The sequence below is a fragment of the Papio anubis genome, chromosome 7 (assembly GCF_008728515.1).
Source record: "Papio anubis isolate 15944 chromosome 7, Panubis1.0, whole genome shotgun sequence".
In the NCBI taxonomy this organism is placed as follows: domain Eukaryota; kingdom Metazoa; phylum Chordata; class Mammalia; order Primates; family Cercopithecidae; genus Papio; species Papio anubis.
The window spans coordinates 92,954,091-92,971,559 of record NC_044982.1 but is presented as its reverse complement, the minus strand read 5'-3'; positions in this window follow the sequence as shown (position 1 = coordinate 92,971,559).

Below are 17,469 nucleotides of genomic sequence, written 5' to 3'. Positions count from 1 at the left end.
CCTGTATGGATGCATGCACATGAACAGTACTGATACTGTGAAAGGAAAGCATGATGAAATTGAATAAAATAAGCAAAGAGGGGTCCATCCCTCAGGACTGGTGCTGCCTGCTCTCTTCCTCACGGCTATCTACAAATTCATCCCAAGGAATCAAGGAATCCAGGACAGGTGCTTTCTATTACAACTCTGCTAGCAACTGGATTTCCATCACAAGTACCAACAAGCAAATACCCATGCAAGCCTTCATAAGGCGTTCCAATCTCATGCCTGATTTCTTGCTGCACAATAACCCCATGCCTGCCACTCTTGTAATGAGAGCAGCTTTGCCACCCCCTAGTCCTCTTGTTTTAATTTCTGCTCTGTAGCATCCTTTATCACAAGGGAAGCACAGACTCAGCCATTCTCCCAGCATCTCTCCATTATCAAATACACTTCTTGTTCCCACTACTGGCTGCTTGAGGAAATGTTAACTGATTCCCTGGTTTAAATCTATAGCACTTCAAAAGACTGTTCTGTCTTCACTAGCACCGGAACCTGGCACATGGCCACAGCCAGGGAGCTGAGGTTCCCTCTTGAGTCCCAATGCAATCATGCACTGTCTGCTTCTCGCTGCTCCCAAGTTCTGAAAGTGTTTTCAAAAATCCTCTGTGTTGCCAGAATGACAATTGACTCAAGATAGCCAGAGCCATCCAGCTGCTGAGAAAAGCCTATCTGCAACAGAGCGATTAGAGAGGAACATTTCTGCTGGAGGAAGGGCAGGGCTTGAATAGCCAGCGACGTCCTTCTGTGAAGAAGGGGAGGCGAGGAGGCCGGGGTGACTTCTCTTCACTCCAGCATTTATTAGTCACTCCCTCAGCACCACAGTAGTCTGTGGCAGCGCAGAGCTTCCACAAAGAAACATGTGCTCCCGAACATCTGGCAGTGGACAAATCAACCACGCAACAAATATGATCCTGGAGGTGCCTGGGCAAGGAGCTGGAGACACTTGGAAGGGAGACGCGATGCCTGTCCTCAAGGCGATGACTCTTTCAAAGAGAGAGCAGCCAAATTCATCTTCATAATGGTTAAAGAGAAGCACACCTGGTTTACCTTGTGTATGACAGTGTCAGGGCCACGCATGCAGGCCCATTTGCATGTGTCTCTAGTCAGTGTGAGGTCACGGCAGAAAAGGCAGGATTGTCTTAAACAAGTTTTAACAGTGCAGATATGGGCGCTGCACGCAGTGAGAGTATCTGGTGCAAATAAACCAGCAGCCTGGAGGTCGGGGACATTCGCACCACTTGAGTCCCTAGCATATTCCAAAGGAAGTGGGGCTGGGAGATCAGACTGAAAGGTAAAAGTGCGATGGAGAGGAGGCAGGCCTCAATGCTGCAGGATTGAGCCTGGACTTGTTCTCCGCAGGGTTTCTTAATTTTCTCTTTAGAGAGTGGTCTGGTTAGTTCTGCATCTTAGAAAGATCCCTCTGGCCACCATAAAGAGGGAGGATCAAAGCCAGTGAGACCTAAGGCAGAGGAGTTAGTGAAAGAGTCCAAAACAATTATTGCAAAAAGAGGCTACTGGGGCCTGAACATTGGGAGCACTGAGGCCCAGCTTTGCCTTCATCAGTCCTGTAAGACACATTGATCAGTTAGATGGGAGACTCGAGGGGAGAGATGAACTGAGGGTGACTCCTGGTTTCTGTCTTAAATGTCAGAGAATAATAGCAGATAAAGAATGTATATGTGTGTTGGGGGTGGAGTGGGGCAGAGAGGATGCTGACTCTTCATGGATAAACAGATGCTGAATTTAGAAGACCCTGGATATGCCCATTATGAGCTTAGGTGAGAAGTTAGAGATTCTAGGTCCAGATTTGGGAGCCGTAAGAATGGACAGGGTTGCTCAGGATTTTGCAAAAGAAAGAAATTCCAGGGAGCATATCTTCTCAAGTAGCAGAAGGCTCAAAATTTTCAGTTATCTCAAAGGGGCGAATGTGCTGCAAGATGTAGAAGGCAGCAGAGGGCTGAGTTGGGGACCTTCTTGACAGCCCTCTCTGCCCAAGGTCCTGTCAGGTCAGCTGAGCCTGCCTGAGTGTCCCTTGAAGCTCAGTGATCGAATGAGCACAAAGGAGATAATAATTAATACCTGGTTTGCAGGGTTGAAGAGAAATTTGCATACAGTATATACAACGTGCTTAGTACACAATTAGTGCTCAAAAACAGGCATTATATTGTTGCATGTGTGTGCATGGTGTGTGTGTGTGCATGTGTGTGTGCGTGGTGTGTGTGTGCATGTGTGTGTGTGGGGTGTGTGTGTGTGTTGTGTATGGGTGAGAATAAATAAGCTGCTTTTTTCCCCTTCTCTCTGATCCGTGGGAGACTCAGCATTTTGTTCTGACTGGTGCAAAAGGCGATGAAGAGTGGAGAACAACAGGGCAAATTGTCCAAGCATAACTCTGCTGTGGTTCATAAAGGAAGTAATGAGTGGGCAGGAGCACAGCTAAAGACTACGTTGCCCCGACCCCTGCCTGGTTCCAGAGCCTCGGGGCCCCGCAGCAGAGGGGCTATGAGGGGAATTCAGCAGGGCTGTTCCTTTTCCCTTCCCAGGTTCAAAGATTAGAGCACATTATGAGAGATCTCCCAATAAAACTGAAAACAGCACACTGATGATACCTCTGTCTTGCAAGGAGGTAGGCAGAACCATCCTAGATTTTTTTTTTTTTTTTGGTAGGAAAATCTATACCTAAGATTAAGAAAAAGTCAAACAATAAAGTGTGTATTATGAATTTATCAAGAAAACATGGCCTGTCCCCCGCAAACATCAGGGCTGTTGATAGATTTAATAGATGCAAAAGTGGGTTCTTAGTTAGGAGATTGAGTAGAGGGACATTCAGGTGCTCCCCAAGGATCTTTAAAATTCATTTGTTCCAAAGAAGCATACACTGTCTCTTACACCAGCATCACTACTCGGAGCACCCTTAGTTAGAACTGACAGCCATGGAATTAAGTAAGAAGCACAAAAGACCAACCTCTAAGAGGAAGTAGCTACACAAAAGAATTTTCACAAACACTTCAAAGAAAAAAAAATAAAAAAAGTACCTTCTTTGCTTGATGAGGCCGATCAAGATAAAAGATTCACTAAATTAGTACAGTTTCTACAAAAGGCCATAAGAGAGACAATAGATGAGGGGAAAAAAAAGAAATTTAAATCAGGCTTGGCTTATGCCAAATAGAGACTGTCTAATTAAACAAAGAAATAAGATGAAATTAACGTACAGGAACTTTTCCTCATATACGAGGAAAATAAAGCCTGACAGTTTAAGTAGGAAAGTTTATGATCACTTTTAAAGGAAGATAAGAAAGGCTAAAGACAGAAGACTATTTGATATCGACAGTTTATTCATTTGCACGCAGACAGATATTCTTTCTCAACACGAAGCATGAAATCTTATGGCCACGAAGCTTGAGGGCCCTGGCATGGAGAGTCCGTATACAGCTACAAAGACATTTAAGAAATCAGTTGCATGAAGATTGCTAGTTGCCCACAAAAATCTATCCTTCCCTACTTCCAGGTCATATGGATAAACCACATTTCCTGGCCTCCCTTACAGTTAGATGTGGTCATAGGACTGATTTATGGCCAAGGAATGTGAGAAGCAATGTGTGCCATTTCCCAACATGGGCTTTGGGTCATTGCCTCCTCCGCGCCTCTATCTCCTTCCTGCCGACTGGCACTCAGTAGGGGCTGTGACCTATCTTCAACCTTCTGTGGGGAAACTCCCCACAGAAGGACCCTGAGTCCCTGAATGAGTCTGTGGAACAGAGAACTTCCACCAACCTGGACTACTCATCTTGGAGTTGAATGTAAAAGAGAAACAAGTTTTCATGGTCTTTAAGCAACTAATTTAGGTCTTCTTGTTTCTGTATCTTTGTGTTCCCCTGAACTGTGTACAAAGAAACAAAAGATGCTTTCAAAACTATGTATTGAGAAGTTACTATGTCCTCAGCCTTGGTGTAAGCACTGAACAAATACTCGATGCTAAATGAGACCTTAACAATGGAAGAAATACGCACATAAATTATTTGTTCCAGTGTAAACATTGCCTTATTCTAGATCCACGCACACACAGTGAATACAAAGAGTGGGCATCTCATACTGCTTGGAAGAAGAGAAGGAAGAATCAATACGGTAATGGTATGTGGGTTGAGCCTAAGAACAGAGGTCCTCTGGGCAGAAAAGGGGGAAGGAGGAAGGAAATAAAGGAGAAGAAATCCCATAGTGTGTAGATAGGAAGATGCAGCCAGTCAGTAGTGTGAATGGCTAGAGGTACTGGAGTAGAGCCAGGAAGACATTTGAAGACCAGAATGTGAAGATAATTATTTGGACTTCGCCCTGCAGGGCAATTAAAAGCCTGATGAGGTTTAAAGTGAGCACTTGATAAGGCCAGATTTGTGCACTACAAAGGGCCTACTAGAGGGTATTTGCAGAATGGACCAGAGTGGGGAGAGACCAAGACAGGGAGCCCAGTTAGGAAGTGCCACATCAGCCCAAATACCTCTAGTGGACACCTGAACAGGAAGGTAACATGAGACTGGAGAGGAAGGGGCAGAGTGGAGAGACCTTTCAGAGTGGAGGAGCGTGGAACCTGGCAACAACTGAATGGGTCTGTTAAGAAAGATGACCAAGTCACCAACTCACCCTGGCTCTCACAGTGAGCTCTAGACTGTAAGGGCCACTTCTGAAAGAATCAATTCACTTTTCCTCTCCCTCTCTCTACAGCCAACAGCAGTCCCTCCTAAGCGGACCCTCATGTCAGTCCCAGGCCATTTCCTCCTACCCACCCCAACCATCCACCTACCCAAGAGTCTTCAAGAGCCATCCCAGATTAAATCTGTTTCTCTCTTAATATCATGGGCATGTCTTGCCCTCCCTTCTAGATCCTATACCTTGCCCTCCTACAGCTGAGGATCAACCATGTTTGGCTTCCAGAATGAAAGATTATAGTTGAAAAAAAAAAAAAAAACCAGAGAAGCATTTTCAAATGAAAAGAAGATGTGATGAAAAGGATGAAAAACCAGAAGGAGAACATTATCAGGATGAGACTGAGCTAGTCCTGGAACATCTTCTGGCCTCAGGTTTGTAAAAGGAACAAATTGTACTAGATATTTTCTAATAGTCCTTATGGCCCTCATGAAACTAAAGAATGAATTATTCTAGAACAATGAAAAAATAATTGTGCATGTATTTTGTATTATAAAATAACAACAATGTCTAGATTTCCGGGACAACCAAATTAACTGTGTAAAACTACCCAACTAAATCACAAATTAAATGAGCTAAGAAATGGAAAAGTTATATGAGTGCATGTTTTTAGGGCCTAAACAAACACAGTAGTTTAAGATTTGGAGTCATTTACTAGGAGTCAGTGTAGAATATGGATTTAAATTAACAATAAGTACTACGCTAAAAGAAGGAATAATAATTCTGGTAACCAGAAAGGACATATAAAATTAATACTAATAATTACAGAGGAATTACTTAATTATCTGACTTGTGGAGAGAATAAAATCAGATGCTATTTAATAGAATTGAACCTTATATTACTTTGCTCTTATATGTCAGTCAAACGGGATATTTTAGAACAAAGAAGCAGTGATGAATTGACACATTATATAAGATGATGGTTAGCTAAAATAATTATCTGAACTAATTAATTTAATTTAGTTTATTGTAGCCGTAGTTCACAGAGGTACAGAAATTGTAAAATATTTAAGGACATTATACAGTGAGGCAAATATTAAGGAAATCAAGACTGTTTTCATGAAACTGAAAGCAAATATGCCAATAAAATTTATGATACAGCTGTTATTACAAAGTTCCATATGATGGTGAGCATTTCTCAAATCTTTTGAAAATTGTTTTTGCCTAAAGATTGAAAAATATTATCTAGAGAGCATTGAAGTATAAGTAGATAGTAACAATGCTAGAAAGCATTAGAGTATAAGTAGTTAGTAATAATAACAGAATTGCTGAGCACTATGTGTCTGGCACTCTTCTAAGTATCTTCCCGGGATTAATTCATTCAATCATTGCAGCTCTACTAGGAGATTGGGACTATACCCCCATTGTGCAGGTAAGAAAATCGAGGCGCAAGGAGACTAAAGATAACATAGATGGTAAATATCTAAGCCAGAATTTGAAGCCAAGCTCTCTGCTTCCAGGCCCAGTGTTCTAACCACTATCTTTGGCATCAATCTGAATAACTCGTAATTCACTGGTCCATAAAGAATTCATGCCCAAGTCTCCTGATGGCTGCTAGAAAATCAGGGATTGAAGAGAGCTAGTGGGGAGGAAGAGCCTTCACTGAAAACATCTTGAGTACCTCTGGGAAAACAAGTGCCAGTTGGTGGCATCAACACCTTCCAAAGATCAGGGTCAGCATTTCATACCTTCAGGTTTCCATCATTGATGTGGGATACAGAGAGGTTATTTTAAGATAATCAAATATTTCAGTTGGCTTTGCTGGAGCCACTGTTTTTCCCACCAACACTTTCACAGGTGACCATGAACAGGGATATTACTCACAACAGGCCAAAGAAGACAGTCTGAGGTTCCCAAAGTCCAAGCTCTTGATAACTCAGTAGGCACCCAGAGTATGTTCATCTTGTCCTTAGGAAAGAAACATAACTTATCCCTTATGTTTCTAGTGACAGGATAATTTATTGTCCAAATCAGGCGTTTTTGAGATGGAAAGGGGACACTATTAATAATGACTCCAGGGAGGGGAAAAAAGACAAAAACAAGCCTTGCCCCACACAAACAAGGAGGTATTGTCACACCATTCATTTTGTTCTTTTTCTTCTGCGTTACAAAGCATTATGTTGATTTTTTCTCTCCAGTTTTGCAGTCCTTAAATGCAGTTTAAATATTTTCCACAGAGACAGAGACATGGTTATGACCATGAGTCAACAAAATCATTTCTTAGTGGCAGATAATGATGGAACCACACAGCAAGAAAAAAAAAAAAAATGTCCTCTTGGGTCACACTGAGCCTTCCAGTGGAGCTGGGGTCACGCAGCTGGGGTCACCCTCTGGGTTAACTCTTTAGAATTACATTCATTGAAACTCCACCTGGAAAAAGCCTGAGAAGTTGTCCACTTACCAAATCTCTAAGTGGCTAAAGAGACTTATCTAGATGGTGGCAAATAACTAGTTTTTTTTCATTTTCCCATAGGATTTGCTAGATGTATCAATTTAGATAATTTTGAGAATTTATTATTCAGGGCTCTGCAGAGCTAGTTGGCATGTGCCATGCATGCATTAATTCATTCATTCTCGGATTGATACATGTTTTTAAACCAAAATGTATCGTAACTGGAAGTCAATTCTTCCTTTTACCCATACAAATACTCAATCTAAATTACTCCCTTATTCATTTCTTTATTCATCCCAATTGTTTGGATGTCTATGTGCCAAGTACTATGCTAATTGCTGAGGGTGAATCAATTAAATAGGACAGACATCATTTCTATGCTTATGGAACTTGCAAAAACAGAAAAATTAAACAATCAAAAATTGAAATAAGTTCTATGAAACAAACAAAATAAATATATATGATGCTGAGTTAGGAATTAACAGGGAAGATGTTTTATTCTTTTGTTTATTCTTCAAATTTGTAGCCAACAACACCTGTAGGCTTGTAAGCAGTGAGATCACTGTGGTTAAAAATATAAAGGGTTATGGTTCCTACTTCATGGGGTGCACAGTCAGCTGATGAGGGCAGATAAACAGCAAGTAAATGAGCACAGGGACAGTTAAAAATCGCAATAAATGCTATTAAGGAAACTAAAAGCGTTAAGCAATAGTGTAGGAGTCAGAAAACTACGGACCCCCAGAGCCATATCCAGGTTACTTGCTCCCTGATTTTGTAAATAAAGTTTTATTGAAACACAGTTGTGCCCAAGCATTTTGTTTTGCCTACAGCTGCTTTTAACGTGCAACTGAAGGGTAAAATAGTTGCAACGGAGACCTTGTGGCCTACAAAACTTACAATTTTTATTATCTGGCCCTTTAGTGAAAAAGTTTGTTGGTCCCTACAAAAGGAATAACAACCGATGACAGATGGAAAGAGGGGGGCACTTTATTTAAATAGAAGACTCAGGGAATATTGCTTTGCAGATGTGGCATTTAACCAAAGGCTAAAAAGAGAAGGAACTGGTCACAGGAATCAATGAAAGAATAGCTCCCCATCAGAGAAAATTACAGGAGCAAAAGTCCCTCAAGTCAGAGGCCAAGAAACTGAAAAGACTTGTGTGGCTCTGGTGTGGTGAAAGAAGGAGGGAGGACAAGGCCGGACTGAAGAGGTAGGCAAGTGCCAGATTCTGGAGGCATTGGAGTTGGTGATAAAAAGATTGGATTCCATTCTGAAAGCAGTAGGATAACATAGATAGGTTTTACTTAGGGGGGTAATGCAATTTGTTTGGAATTATAAAATATGACTCTGACTGCTGGTCAGCACATGTAGTTGGAAAGGTGGAGACTAAATGCTGGGAACATAGTAGGAAGTAATGTCTGTTGTCCAAGTGAGGGCTACTGAAGACTTGGCCATGGGATTGGGGAAATCTGTTACATGGAAGCATGTTGCTTCTGGGGCTTCAATATCATCAGTTTTTCAACCAGTAGGAGTGTGGGTTTCAGACTGTTAACAATGGTCCTCTCATACTCTCCTTGCTGCTTGAGAGAAACATGTAGAGCACCACAGCTTCAGAGTTAATCAGATGCTGAGTCTTACTTGAACTTTGTTGTCTACAAATGAGCTATGGCATATGATAATTAGCCTTGACCAGGATGCTATCATTGTGATCAACTCAAAGCCTCAAATATAGAGGGCTGGAGAGGCATAGCTACACATTGTTGGACAGCACTGACTTATACTGAGTTCCCCCCAGAAAGCAGAACCTGAGACAGGGTTTCCAGACCCCATATGCAGGAGCTAGGTGAGAATATCATACAAGGGAACGTTCTTGAGAGGGTCACTATGATGGGCAGCAAGGTTCAATCCATCTGTGGTCATCAGTCCATCATGGTCTATGCTCTGAAGAGCACAGAAAATGAGTCTCAGACTCAAGTGCAGAAGACAGTGTTATTCATCCTCTGGCTTCTGTACCTCTGTGTTCAAGAGTTTGTTCATGGGATGATCTGAGTAATGCATGAATAATTTCAACATGCCATTGGGGAATCTTTGGCCCAGAAAGCTAGAGATTCCTGGAACAGCTAGGAGGAGGGTCTGTCAAGCTACAGCACCCTGAAGTTTTTGCCCCAGCAGCAGCTCAAATAAAGGGAGTCTAAATCATGCGATGAGAGGCAAACAGGTGTTCAAGAAAAACCCCTCACTCACTAATGAAGCACCCTCTACACCCTCTCCCATTTGACCTTCATAAAGGTCTGTGAGGTCTTTATGCGCATCTTAGCTACATAAAATGTTACATCTTATAACATTCCCATTACAGAGATAAGCAAACTGAGCCCCCAAGACACAATGAAAACGATGGCAAGGCCAGGACCAGCATCCATACTTTTTTACCCCCCAGCTAGTGCCCTTTGCACTACACCTACTACTTCTCCTAAATAACTGAACCAAAGGCCTAAGTGAGGAGAAACAAATTTCTGTAAGTGTGAGCGCAAAGCAAGAGAGAGGGAAGTTGATTTTGCCTGGAAAGGAACCATGTAGGAAGGCGTCTTAATGAAGCCATCTTGTTTGAATGATCCAGTGTTTGGTAAACAAGTCCTTAATCATACCTTTGAGTATTGTATACGCTTATAATAACGTCATCTCTCAGCTTCCCCCTTTCCAGCCTGAGTAATCCCTGTCTCTTTGGTCTCTGCACGTGACAGCTTCAGTATCTCATTTCCTGTCAATTCCCCAGTTTTGTTGTAGTTTTCTTGAGGGACGGTGCAAACATTCCATGATGTGCTGGAAAATGCTAATTACTATTTATTATTTAAGAAAAACAAGATAGGCCCATGTGTGTAACTGAGCTCCCCGAAGCCTAGGTTGCCAATGATCATGGTCCCCGTCCCTTAGTGGGCAGGTTACTTGTCATGTGTGCTTAACACTTGCAGTGAGAGTGCAAGGCAAAATTATAGTAACTGAAAATGCCCTTCCATACCTCCTGGGAATTCACCTGTGGATTTTCTTACCCTCCTCAGCCATGACTCACCTGACAGGGTGACCACTTCAAGGCAGGTTGAGGGGGCTGTCACATAGGAGTGCTGCAATGACTTGACCACCTGGTCCTCCTGGGCAAGAAAACAAACTTTTCCCCACAGAGTAAAGATAGCTTTATTATAAAGGACAATTTGGATTCCATACTAATTTACATAAAATGAAAGTGAATTACTAGAAAACATCAGCCTCTGGACTGTCATTACTACATGAGTTCTGAGAGCCTCATTCTCAATCTCAGCCTCTTCCTGGGAAGCCAAGTTCTGCCTCTACAGTTATTGGAAATTTAAACTAGACTTGAAATCATAGGATTATCAGTGAAAATACTCTGACTGTTAATAGTAATCATGCCTCAGAGGAAGACATCGACATATCTGTCAAAGCACGGTTTCTAGTCTATTGTAAAGGCTAGGGCTTGCTAGCACCTGACATTGAATAAACCTCTTACCTACCCACTGAGCTTCAATTTCCTTCTCTGCCGAATGGGGATACAGGAGAACTGGAACAGAACTAAGCAAATAATAAGGGTTCAATAAATGGCAACTTACTATTAATAATAGCAGTATCATTATAATAAAAAAAAACCTAACATGCCAAGTGACCTACAAAAGTTCTCAAAATAAACAGTCTCAGATTCAGATTGTGCTGTGTCAACCAGGAGTTTCCCGAACAAACACTTTCCCCTGTGACCAAATATAAACCAGCTTCACTCGCCTCTCCACAGACCTTCTAATTATCTCTGCTGTTTACAGCATCTAGCCCCTCCGCTACCCAATTCTCCATTATTCTGACAGCCAACAAACTAGACCTATTAGAACTCAGCACAACTTTTGCCTAAGGCAGGAACTTTGTGAGACCACAAATCGTCTTGGTATTAAAAGTCGGTGCATAAGAACTGCCCTCAGCTTTTGCGCTAAATTGCTAGTTTGAAGACATTCATTGCGGTATATTGTATTTCCACTATATTTTGCTTTAATAGACTTCGTGGTGAAGTGTATAAGAAGAGTTTTAAAGCCCGAGGTAGCACACAGTCAACTTTTTTTTTTCCCTTTTATATATTTTTCCATCTTTTGTTTGTCACCTTATATTGTTTTGTTGCTTCACATACATAAAACAACCTGGCAATCACAGAACAATACCCAGCAGTTAGTTGGAGGCACATATTGACTTTACTATTAAAAGTTGAAACAATCAACCTAAAGAATCTGTGGTGTATTTTTCTGCTACTTGCATGAGACTTTAATTTGAAAACGAATGGAAAATATCCCCTCTGAATGTAATAGCACTTTCATCGACCTTGGTTTATGTCTATCCTTTTGCATTGACTGCCTAGCAGAATTCCACATTTAGAGGGAGAAATGGAAGAAAGTGTTTGCCTAGCACTTTCACCTGAAAGTCCTGAATGCGTTTTATGGCCCAGGTTCCAGGTCAGTTGGCTGAGTGATGCCGACAGACCTTGCTTCCTCTTGGTTTAGGTGACATCTGTCTTTCCTTTGTTCAACTTCATGATACTGGGGCAACAGTCTAGATAACCTCTATTTATCATCTTATGGCACTGGGGATAAGGGAGAGTGAAGGTTACGTGCTCCCTGTCTTCATGTAGCGCCCAGTCTTATCTTCTTAGAGCATATAGTTCCTGAGAGACATGAGGATTAAACAGCCAGGTAAAGACATATATAACTGTAGATATCTGTAAGTATATTATGGCCTCTTTACCATCAAGGTTATGAAGAAATATATTATGAGGGGATCAACTTTGGATGTGGGGGCAAATGGGGAAAGCCCACACTGTTTTCTTCTCTATACTCACATTCAACACAGAACACTTCCGTAACCAAATGTATGGGGTGTTTTCCTATGTCAAGCAATTCTCCAGTTCTCTGCAGACGATGACTGGGTGTCTGACAATTAAACTTGATTCTGACACCATCTACCTGGAGATAACATCCCATCCCATAGGTTAAGGGCTCAGCCTCACAAGACTGCACACATTTCAGATGCCAATCTCAAGTCCAGGGGTTTCTATGATCCCCTCCTCAGGTTTTAGTATTTGCTAGAATGGCTCACAGAACTCAAAGAAATACTTTCCTTAGATTATTTACTCATTAATGAGATACAACTCAGAAACAGCCAAATGGAAGAGATGTACAGGGCAAGGTAAGAGGGCAGGATCATGGAGCTCCTGCATCCTCTCTAGGCACACCCTACTGGCACATCCATGCACTCAGCAACCCAGAAACCCTCTGAACCCAGGCCTTTGGGGTTTTTATGGAGCCTTCATTATGTAGGCATGATTGATTAAGTCATTAGCCATTGGTAATCAACTTAACCTTCAGCCCCTCTTCTGTCCCCAGAGGTCAGGGCATGGGACTGAAAGTTCCAACTCCAGTCACATGGTTGGTTCCCCTGGCAGCCAGCCTCTATCCTGAGGCTATCCAGGTGCCCCAGCTATCCATCATCTCATGAGCATACAAAAAAAAAAAAAACAAAAAAAAACACAAACATTTATCACTTCAGAGATTCCAAGGGCTTTCGGAGCTGTGAACCAGGAAACTGAGGGAAGATTGACATATATATATTTCTTACTATATCATGATATCACAGAAAGTCAGGGAAGATCTCTGCGGAAAATGATGGAAATGAGAAGATGAGGTAGTCGCATAACAGTCATCTGAGGGAGAAGTGCAGAAATAAGAAACCACCCGTGAAAAAGTCCCAGGGCAGAAAAGAGCTAGAACCTTTGGGAAACAACCAAAGCAAGAAGAGTGCCCACCTGCAGGAGAAGTAGGAGGTGGAAATGAAATGATGGGCAGAGCTAGAGCTGAAAGGATCCTGTAGGTGATGGCAGAGAGGTGGGATTGTATTCCAAGGGCAATGGGAGTACATTTAAATTCTTTCAGCAGAGGAGTTACATGATCCAGATTGACTCACGTTTGGAAGGATCTCTCTCCCTCCAGCTTCCCTATGGAGAATGAATTGAAAGAAAGCTGGAAAATAGGTGTTAAAGCCACTTTTGACAGAGAGGAGCCTAGGTGAGAAAGAAGTGTCACTTGAAAAGTTTTAGAAAAGAAACATTTGAGAAAAAGTATTTCAAGGTGATTTCATGGACTTGATATGGTGCTGAAGGAAAAGGACAGTTTCTAGAGAGATGCTGAGATGTCCAGTTGCACAACCAGTGTGTATGCTGAAACAGGAAACTCTAGAAGGAACATATTCAAAAGAATGTCAAGCATTTAATTATAAACACCTAAGGATTTATTTGAAATGTGAATAGTCAGAATCAAATTCCAACTAAAGAGAGGTCTATTGGAAGAATAGGGGGATATCTCATAAAAGTTGAGAAAGAAGTGATACATAAGAAGAGGAGAACCAGGGAAGCTCAGGGAACCGGGCAGCAAGAATTCATTGATCTCCCAAGAAATCTGACATTGATCTCAGTTTAGCAACTCCAGTAGCAAGGGCCAAATGTGGGAAGAGAGAATCCCACATCAGTCTGGGTTGGTGCAGAGGCCCACTCTTCTCCAATCAACAATGGACAGGAAAGCAGGACTTCATACTACAAATGTGGCTGCTCCATCCTCATTCATGTAGTTTGGCGGAATCCTTAAGACTAAGTTGTGAAACGGTGAGATCCTTCATATGTCTTTTGTACAGATATGCAATCTCCTTAAACCTTTGCAACTGAGATATATGCTGAGATGGTTGCTGTTACAACCATGTTATAGAGAAGGACAGTAAGCCTAGAGAAGTTAATCATCTCCAAGGCCACAAAGATAGGAGGTGGTGGCCCTGTAAGTTAAACCTACATCGGCAATGCCTTAAAAACCTGACGGACTCAGTCTCCACTCACTGCTTCACAAAATGCACTTTTGCAGCTGTGGTCTTGTTATAGTTTGATGGGCACCCCAGAGAAGAGAGGTTTGGTTAAGCTTAATTATGTTCTAGTTGATTTCATCAGACTTCTGGAATCTGAGATTTATGCATTTTCACAGATGGTTAACATAATGATTAGAGGGATGAAAGTGCATTTGCCCAGAGTTAAACGGAAGGTTGGTAAAGCAGCATCATCGCTTCTGTTTCAGGGCTTGGCCAACAAGTAGACAATACTGTTCCTTTAGGAGACCAGGAGAGTGAATCTCTCCTTTTGAAGCAGTTGCACGAATTGTCCACAGGTCTTTCTATGAACCCTGTGAAAGACAGATGGGATTTATCTTGACTGAAATGGGGAGAATCAAACTATCTTCATCAACATCAGAAAAAAAAGTGTGATTATACATAATAAAATACCCTCCATCATACATCATACTCCCATTTGCATTAAATGAAGGAATTGTGAAGGGCCTGGGATAATATATTAGTTATATTACAAAGAACCCCTGTACATGTGTAGTATATTCACCAAAGTTTCAGTCTGAAGAAAAGAAAATCGCTTGGATCTATATATGTTATACCTTTCAGATTGGACTCAAATTTAAAACAAGAGACACTTTTCAGCATTGGGTCTTACCTTGTGTTAAATGTCAAGATATTGTAGTATGTGGTAGCCTTTTTCAACTCTCTTACTCTATTTTTTATGATATCTAACATTATATTTTTATGTATTTCCTTGTTTATTATAAATTTCCGGCCGGGCGCGGTGGCTCAAGCCTGTAATCCCAGCACTTTGGGAGGCCGAGACGGGCGGATCACGAGGTTAGGAGATCGAGACCATCCTGGCTAACACGGTGAAACTCCGTCTCTACTAAAAATACAAGAAAACTAGCCGGGCGAGGTGGCGGGCGCCTGTAGTCTCAGCTACTCGGGAGGTTGAGGCAGGAGAATGGCGTGAACCCGGGGGGGCGGAGCTTGCAGTGAGCCGAGATCGCGCCACTGCACTCCAGCCTGGGGCACAGAGCAACACTCCGTCTCAAAATAAATAAATAAATAAATAAATAAATAAATTTTCTCTACAAGAATATAAACTCTACAAGAGCAAGGACTTTGTCTTCTTCATTGAGGTATTCAGCGTCAAGACTAGCGTCTGGCATGTGATATCCAAATGCTTAGAACATGCTTATGGAAAGAGAGAATGATTCCTCTCTGCCACCACTGAGAAGCCCTCATTCTGTGTAGATCAACTCTTTTCTAAATCCATGGCAGTATCCCCTAGTGGAGCTCTGCGTGTGGCCTCTACCTTAAACTCAAATCTGCTACACATTCCCCAAAGTAAGCTTTGAAATCACAAATCATATTAGAGCATTCCTTTCATTAGCTAATTTTATGGCTTCATAACACTTTTAGGCATAGGCTTCCTATCAAGGAATTGAAGGTCTTCTGTAATCTGGCACCAAACTAACTCTTTGTAACTTGACTTTTCAACTCCTTGCCCTCTGCTTATTTATCTGTCATGCATTTACAGGCCTACGTAAGCACACCAGAGTCTGAGTAAGAGGCCCAAGACTCATTCCCTGCCCTTAAAAAAGAAGTCCAACATTCAGTCTTGCAGAGAAACTGAAGAGAAAACAGACTGCTATGAAAGCACATAGTAAGGAGCCCACAGAACATCCGGAGCCTTCACAGATCAGGTGCTGGTTCTCCAGCTTGCCACACTCTGGTTTTGTTGTGACTTTGCACACCTCACTTCTCCGACTGAATATCCTCCTTACCCACCTACCACACCCAGAGAACTCCCACTTGTCCTTCAACATCCAGTCTAATTTCCCATTGCTGAATCGATTCAGACCAATTGTCTTTTTTGTTCTGTCTTAAATCAGACATTTAGGCATCTGGAGAAGATTGATCACTGGTTGCCTAACTCAGCAAACAACGTGCAGCTAGTTATCAAACTGATACACAGATAAAATACATTTCCCAGAAATTAACTTTCATCTGAGGCATTTGGTTTTTTTAGGAAAACAAAATTTAAATGAAATAAAATATTGATTCTTAAGCTCTCTCCCAAACCCCCGGAACAAAATTTCCTAGGGGAAGTCCTAAGAACTTGTCTATTTCACAAGAAATGTGATTCTCAGTTGTTGGTTCTCAGAGTGAGACTTTCCCTGACCAGCAGCAGCAGCCTCTGGGAACCTGTTAAAAATGCATGTTCTTAGGCTCCACTCCAGGGGATGGCCTGACAACCATGTGTGACTCACCCTCCAGAAGATGCTGTCACATACTCAACTGTGACCCACTGCTCCAAGTCAACTCCTGGGAGTAGAAAATTAAATGTTGGCCTAAAAAACTAAGTGATACCTCCATTGCCCAAAAGCATAAATAACAGCCTCATAAGAAGCTTCTTTTTGCCACAGTGTGGCTAATGCTAAACTGACCCAACAGAAATAGAAATTTCAGAAAGGCCATGGGCCTAAAATCAGAATTTTCTGCCACATTACATCTGGAACCATTGAAGCTATAAAGACATTTCTGTCTTGCGACTGGAAAAGGCAGCAATACCCAAGAAATGGAGGGGGAAACAAAAGCAAGCACCAGGCACAAAAGAACCTTCAATTATCTGGATATTTTAATAGGTAGCCCCAAAGATTCCCTGGAGCCACAATTTTTCAAAATTTGTCTTTAGCCACGGAGCCCTTTCTTCAAAACATATAGATTTAACCCCCTATCTACATAACAGAAAAGAGTTGCTGCTGGGCCCAGTGTCCTGGCCTTCGTCAGCAACCCTGAGGCCCCTGTGGCATCCCCAGGAAACCCTACAAGGATGGAAAAAGCAGGCTGAACATTTCTATTCTAGATGGTATTTCCTTCTGAATTCTCATAGTCACACACAACTGCAGAGAGAAAACAGGAGCTGGTGCATTCAACAGCAACAAAAGAGATTATTCTAGTGTTGACTCAGTGGAGGTCACTAGACTATATTTGAAAAGATCAGTATAATATGATTGGTTTAAGATGATTTAAAATTAAGCAAAGAAAGAAGGAGGAAAAGTAGGGAGGGAGGGAGGGAGGAAGGAAGGAAGGGAGGAAGGAAGAAAGGGAGGGAGGGAAGGAGGAAGGAAGGAAGGAAAAAGAAAGAAAAAAGAGGAAGAACAGGAAGAAGAAAGAAAGCAAGCAAGCAATTCTAAACTGCTAAACGGTTCCACTTTTCATCTTGAGATGCCTGGAAGCACTGACTTTTGTTGTCACTCTCGGCCCAAGGCACCCCTTCTTTTCCCACGCTGACCTCTGCCATTTCTGTAGGTGGTTTACATAGCAGAGTGCAGGGTTACAGCTCTTCGGCAAACTTCTTCACAGCAGAAAGGGCAAACAAGGTTCCACATAACTTCCTGTTTCTC